Here is a 7,069-nt window from a genome sequence, read left to right as displayed (position 1 = left end):
GGACATGTTGTTTTGTGCTTGCAAACGCTAATTGCTTTCACATGGAGAAAACTCCTCTTCCCATTCGTGTGTTCTTGGGAAAAAGCTAGAGCAAATGCTGCAAACATGATATTTATGTTTGTAAACACGACATTGAATCCACTTGCCCAGGAAAAAGCCTGTGCTTTTCCCCAACAGCAGTTTGACTGTGATTGTCTAGGTCCTTTGCATACGAGTTCCACAACAATTTCTCCAGATATGATTGGATGAGACCAGTAGTATCCAGTTGTGTTGTGGCTCACTCAATCCCAGATCTTGCTACTGCCTCTGTGTTTGTTTGCAATGAATTGTAGCATGTCACATATGGTTTCCTGCTGGCAGATGCTAATTGGTTCCACAAGCAGACAAAACCTGTGCACATTCGTGTTGTCTAGTGAGAAAGCTAGAGTAACCATGGCAAACATGATCTTGATGTTTGTATACATGATAGTTTATCCAATCGGCCAAGAAAATGACTAAGATTATCTCCAAAACCAGGTGAACTGTGATTTGCTGTGTCCATTGAATACGAGTTCCCCAACCATTTGTCCGGATATGACTCGATCAAACCAGAAATATGCTCTTGTGTTGTGGCCAACTCAATCTCAGATCTTGCTACAGTCTCCGTGTTTGTATATTCTGGATCTTCTCAATGGACTTCGTGGTGTTGAATGAATGTTAGCAGAGAACACTTTGTTTTGTGCTGGCAAACACTTGTTGGTTCCACAGGAGACACAAACTCTTCAGATTTGTGTTTTCTAGGGAGAAAGCTAGAGCAATTGCACCAAACAAACATGATATTTGTGTTTGTATAGATGACATTTAATGTACTTGCCTAAGAAAAAGATTTTGCTTGTCTCTGAAACCAATTTGACTGTGATTCTCTGGGTCCTTTGCATACGAATTCCACACAATTTTGTGCAGACATGACTGGATGAAGCCAGAAGTATCTGATTGAGTTGTGGCACACTCAAAGCCAAATCTTGCTACAGCCTCTGTGTGTGTTTGTGTTTTCTGGATATGATCAATGGACTTTATGGTTTACAATGAATTTTAGCAGGGGACATGTTGTTTTGTGCTTGCAAACGCTAATTGCTTTCACATGGAGAAAACTCCTCTTCCCATTCGTGTGTTCTTGGGAAAAAGCTAGAGCAAATGCTGCAAACATGATATTTATGTTTGTAAACACGACATTGAATCCACTTGCCCAGGAAAAAGCCTGTGCTTTTCCCCAACAGCAGTTTGACTGTGATTGTCTAGGTCCTTTGCATACGAGTTCCACAACAATTTCTCCAGATATGATTGGATGAGACCAGTAGTATCCAGTTGTGTTGTGGCTCACTCAATCCCAGATCTTGCTACTGCCTCTGTGTTTGTTTGCAATGAATTGTAGCATGTCACATATGGTTTCCTGCTGGCAGATGCTAATTGGTTCCACAAGCAGACAAAACCTGTGCACATTCGTGTTGTCTAGTGAGAAAGCTAGAGTAACCATGGCAAACATGATCTTGATGTTTGTATACATGATAGTTTATCCAATCGGCCAAGAAAATGACTAAGATTATCTCCAAAACCAGGTGAACTGTGATTTGCTGTGTCCATTGAATACGAGTTCCCCAACCATTTGTCCGGATATGACTCGATCAAACCAGAAATATGCTCTTGTGTTGTGGCCAACTCAATCTCAGATCTTGCTACAGTCTCCGTGTTTGTATATTCTGGATCTTCTCAATGGACTTCGTGGTGTTGAATGAATGTTAGCAGAGAACACTTTGTTTTGTGCTGGCAAACACTTGTTGGTTCCACAGGAGACACAAACTCTTCAGATTTGTGTTTTCTAGGGAGAAAGCTAGAGCAATTGCACCAAACAAACATGATATTTGTGTTTGTATAGATGACATTTAATGTACTTGCCTAAGAAAAAGATTTTGCTTGTCTCTGAAACCAATTTGACTGTGATTCTCTGGGTCCTTTGCATACGAATTCCACACAATTTTGTGCAGACATGACTGGATGAAGCCAGAAGTATCTGATTGAGTTGTGGCACACTCAAAGCCAAATCTTGCGACAGCCTCTGTGTGTGTTTGTGTTTTCTGGATATGATCAATGGACTTTATGGTTTACAATGAATTTTAGCAGGGGACATGTTGTTTTGTGCTTGCAAACGCTAATTGCTTTCACATGGAGAAAACTCCTCTTCCCATTCGTGTGTTCTTGGGAAAAAGCTAGAGCAAATGCTGCAAACATGATATTTATGTTTGTAAACACGACATTGAATCCACTTGCCCAGGAAAAAGCCTGTGCTTTTCCCCAACAGCAGTTTGACTGTGATTGTCTAGGTCCTTTGCATACGAGTTCCACAACAATTTCTCCAGATATGATTGGATGAGACCAGTAGTATCCAGTTGTGTTGTGGCTCACTCAATCCCAGATCTTGCTACTGCCTCTGTGTTTGTTTGCCATGAATTGTAGCATGTCACATATGGTTTCCTGCTGGCAGATGCTAATTGGTTCCACAAGCAGACAAAACCTGTGCACATTCGTGTTGTCTAGTGAGAAAGCTAGAGTAACCATGGCAAACATGATCTTGATGTTTGTATACATGATAGTTTATCCAATCGGCCAAGAAAATGACTAAGATTATCTCCAAAACCAGGTGAACTGTGATTTGCTGTGTCCATTGAATACGAGTTCCCCAACCATTTGTCCGGATATGACTCGATCAAACCAGAAATATGCTCTTGTGTTGTGGCCAACTCAATCTCAGATCTTGCTACAGTCTCCGTGTTTGTATATTCTGGATCTTCTCAATGGACTTCGTGGTGTTGAATGAATGTTAGCAGAGAACACTTTGTTTTGTGCTGGCAAACACTTGTTGGTTCCACAGGAGACACAAACTCTTCAGATTTGTGTTTTCTAGGGAGAAAGCTAGAGCAATTGCACCAAACAAACATGATATTTGTGTTTGTATAGATGACATTTAATGTACTTGCCTAAGAAAAAGATTTTGCTTGTCTCTGAAACCAATTTGACTGTGATTCTCTGGGTCCTTTGCATAGGAATTCCACACAATTTTGTGCAGACATGACTGGATGAAGCCAGAAGTATCTGATTGAGTTGTGGCACACTCAAAGCCAAATCTTGCTACAGCCTCTGTGTGTGTTTGTGTTTTCTGGATATGATCAATGGACTTTATGGTTTACAATGAATTTTAGCAGGGGACATGTTGTTTTGTGCTTGCAAACGCTAATTGCTTTCACATGGAGAAAACTCCTCTTCCCATTCGTGTGTTCTTGGGAAAAAGCTAGAGCAAATGCTGCAAACATGATATTTATGTTTGTAAACACGACATTGAATCCACTTGCCCAGGAAAAAGCCTGTGCTTTTCCCCAACAGCAGTTTGACTGTGATTGTCTAGGTCCTTTGCATACGAGTTCCACAACAATTTCTCCAGATATGATTGGATGAGACCAGTAGTATCCAGTTGTGTTGTGGCTCACTCAATCCCAGATCTTGCTACTGCCTCTGTGTTTGTTTGCAATGAATTGTAGCATGTCACATATGGTTTCCTGCTGGCAGATGCTAATTGGTTCCACAAGCAGACAAAACCTGTGCACATTCGTGTTGTCTAGTGAGAAAGCTAGAGTAACCATGGCAAACATGATCTTGATGTTTGTATACATGATAGTTTATCCAATCGGCCAAGAAAATGACTAAGATTATCTCCAAAACCAGGTGAACTGTGATTTGCTGTGTCCATTGAATACGAGTTCCCCAACCATTTGTCCGGATATGACTCGATCAAACCAGAAATATGCTCTTGTGTTGTGGCCAACTCAATCTCAGATCTTGCTACAGTCTCCGTGTTTGTATATTCTGGATCTTCTCAATGGACTTCGTGGTGTTGAATGAATGTTAGCAGAGAACACTTTGTTTTGTGCTGGCAAACACTTGTTGGTTCCACAGGAGACACAAACTCTTCAGATTTGTGTTTTCTAGGGAGAAAGCTAGAGCAATTGCACCAAACAAACATGATATTTGTGTTTGTATAGATGACATTTAATGTACTTGCCTAAGAAAAAGATTTTGCTTGTCTCTGAAACCAATTTGACTGTGATTCTCTGGGTCCTTTGCATACGAATTCCACACAATTTTGTGCAGACATGACTGGATGAAGCCAGAAGTATCTGATTGAGTTGTGGCACACTCAAAGCCAAATCTTGCGACAGCCTCTGTGTGTGTTTGTGTTTTCTGGATATGATCAATGGACTTTATGGTTTACAATGAATTTTAGCAGGGGACATGTTGTTTTGTGCTTGCAAACGCTAATTGCTTTCACATGGAGAAAACTCCTCTTCCCATTCGTGTGTTCTTGGGAAAAAGCTAGAGCAAATGCTGCAAACATGATATTTATGTTTGTAAACACGACATTGAATCCACTTGCCCAGGAAAAAGCCTGTGCTTTTCCCCAACAGCAGTTTGACTGTGATTGTCTAGGTCCTTTGCATACGAGTTCCACAACAATTTCTCCAGATATGATTGGATGAGACCAGTAGTATCCAGTTGTGTTGTGGCTCACTCAATCCCAGATCTTGCTACTGCCTCTGTGTTTGTTTGCAATGAATTGTAGCATGTCACATATGGTTTCCTGCTGGCAGATGCTAATTGGTTCCACAAGCAGACAAAACCTGTGCACATTCGTGTTGTCTAGTGAGAAAGCTAGAGTAACCATGGCAAACATGATCTTGATGTTTGTATACATGATAGTTTATCCAATCGGCCAAGAAAATGACTAAGATTATCTCCAAAACCAGGTGAACTGTGATTTGCTGTGTCCATTGAATACGAGTTCCCCAACCATTTGTCCGGATATGACTCGATCAAACCAGAAATATGCTCTTGTGTTGTGGCCAACTCAATCTCAGATCTTGCTACAGTCTCCGTGTTTGTATATTCTGGATCTTCTCAATGGACTTCGTGGTGTTGAATGAATGTTAGCAGAGAACACTTTGTTTTGTGCTGGCAAACACTTGTTGGTTCCGCAGGAGACACAAACTCTTCAGATTTGTGTTTTCTAGGGAGAAAGCTAGAGCAATTGCACCAAACAAACATGATATTTGTGTTTGTATAGATGACATTTAATGTACTTGCCTAAGAAAAAGATTTTGCTTGTCTCTGAAACCAATTTGACTGTGATTCTCTGGGTCCTTTGCATACGAATTCCACACAATTTTGTGCAGACATGACTGGATGAAGCCAGAAGTATCTGATTGAGTTGTGGCACACTCAAAGCCAAATCTTGCGACAGCCTCTGTGTGTGTTTGTGTTTTCTGGATATGATCAATGGACTTTATGGTTTACAATGAATTTTAGCAGGGGACATGTTGTTTTGTGCTTGCAAACGCTAATTGCTTTCACATGGAGAAAACTCCTCTTCCCATTCGTGTGTTCTTGGGAAAAAGCTAGAGCAAATGCTGCAAACATGATATTTATGTTTGTAAACACGACATTGAATCCACTTGCCCAGGCAAAAGCCTGTGCTTTTCCCCAACAGCAGTTTGACTGTGATTGTCTAGGTCCTTTGCATACGAGTTCCACAACAATTTCTCCAGATATGATTGGATGAGACCAGTAGTATCCAGTTGTGTTGTGGCTCACTCAATCCCAGATCTTGCTACTGCCTCTGTGTTTGTTTGCAATGAATTGTAGCATGTCACATATGGTTTCCTGCTGGCAGATGCTAATTGGTTCCACAAGCAGACAAAACCTGTGCACATTCGTGTTGTCTAGTGAGAAAGCTAGAGTAACCATGGCAAACATGATCTTGATGTTTGTATACATGATAGTTTATCCAATCGGCCAAGAAAATGACTAAGATTATCTCCAAAACCAGGTGAACTGTGATTTGCTGTGTCCATTGAATACGAGTTCCCCAACCATTTGTCCGGATATGACTCGATCAAACCAGAAATATGCTCTTGTGTTGTGGCCAACTCAATCTCAGATCTTGCTACAGTCTCCGTGTTTGTATATTCTGGATCTTCTCAATGGACTTCGTGGTGTTGAATGAATGTTAGCAGAGAACACTTTGTTTTGTGCTGGCAAACACTTGTTGGTTCCACAGGAGACACAAACTCTTCAGATTTGTGTTTTCTAGGGAGAAAGCTAGAGCAATTGCACCAAACAAACATGATATTTGTGTTTGTATAGATGACATTTAATGTACTTGCCTAAGAAAAAGATTTTGCTTGTCTCTGAAACCAATTTGACTGTGATTCTCTGGGTCCTTTGCATACGAATTCCACACAATTTTGTGCAGACATGACTGGATGAAGCCAGAAGTATCTGATTGAGTTGTGGCACACTCAAAGCCAAATCTTGCGACAGCCTCTGTGTGTGTTTGTGTTTTCTGGATATGATCAATGGACTTTATGGTTTACAATGAATTTTAGCAGGGGACATGTTGTTTTGTGCTTGCAAACGCTAATTGCTTTCACATGGAGAAAACTCCTCTTCCCATTCGTGTGTTCTTGGGAAAAAGCTAGAGCAAATGCTGCAAACATGATATTTATGTTTGTAAACACGACATTGAATCCACTTGCCCAGGAAAAAGCCTGTGCTTTTCCCCAACAGCAGTTTGACTGTGATTGTCTAGGTCCTTTGCATACGAGTTCCACAACAATTTCTCCAGATATGATTGGATGAGACCAGTAGTATCCAGTTGTGTTGTGGCTCACTCAATCCCAGATCTTGCTACTGCCTCTGTGTTTGTTTGCCATGAATTGTAGCATGTCACATATGGTTTCCTGCTGGCAGATGCTAATTGGCTCCACAAGCAGACAAAACCTGTGCACATTCGTGTTGTCTAGTGAGAAAGCTAGAGTAACCATGGCAAACATGATCTTGATGTTTGTATACATGATAGTTTATCCAATCGGCCAAGAAAATGACTAAGATTATCTCCAAAACCAGGTTAACTGTGATTTGCTGTGTCCATTGAATACGAGTTCCCCAACCATTTGTCCGGATATGACTAGATCAAACCAGAAAT

Source organism: Lepus europaeus, unplaced genomic scaffold (assembly GCF_033115175.1).
Source record: "Lepus europaeus isolate LE1 unplaced genomic scaffold, mLepTim1.pri SCAFFOLD_175, whole genome shotgun sequence".
Lineage (NCBI taxonomy): Eukaryota > Metazoa > Chordata > Mammalia > Lagomorpha > Leporidae > Lepus > Lepus europaeus.
Note: the sequence above shows the minus strand (reverse complement) of the source record.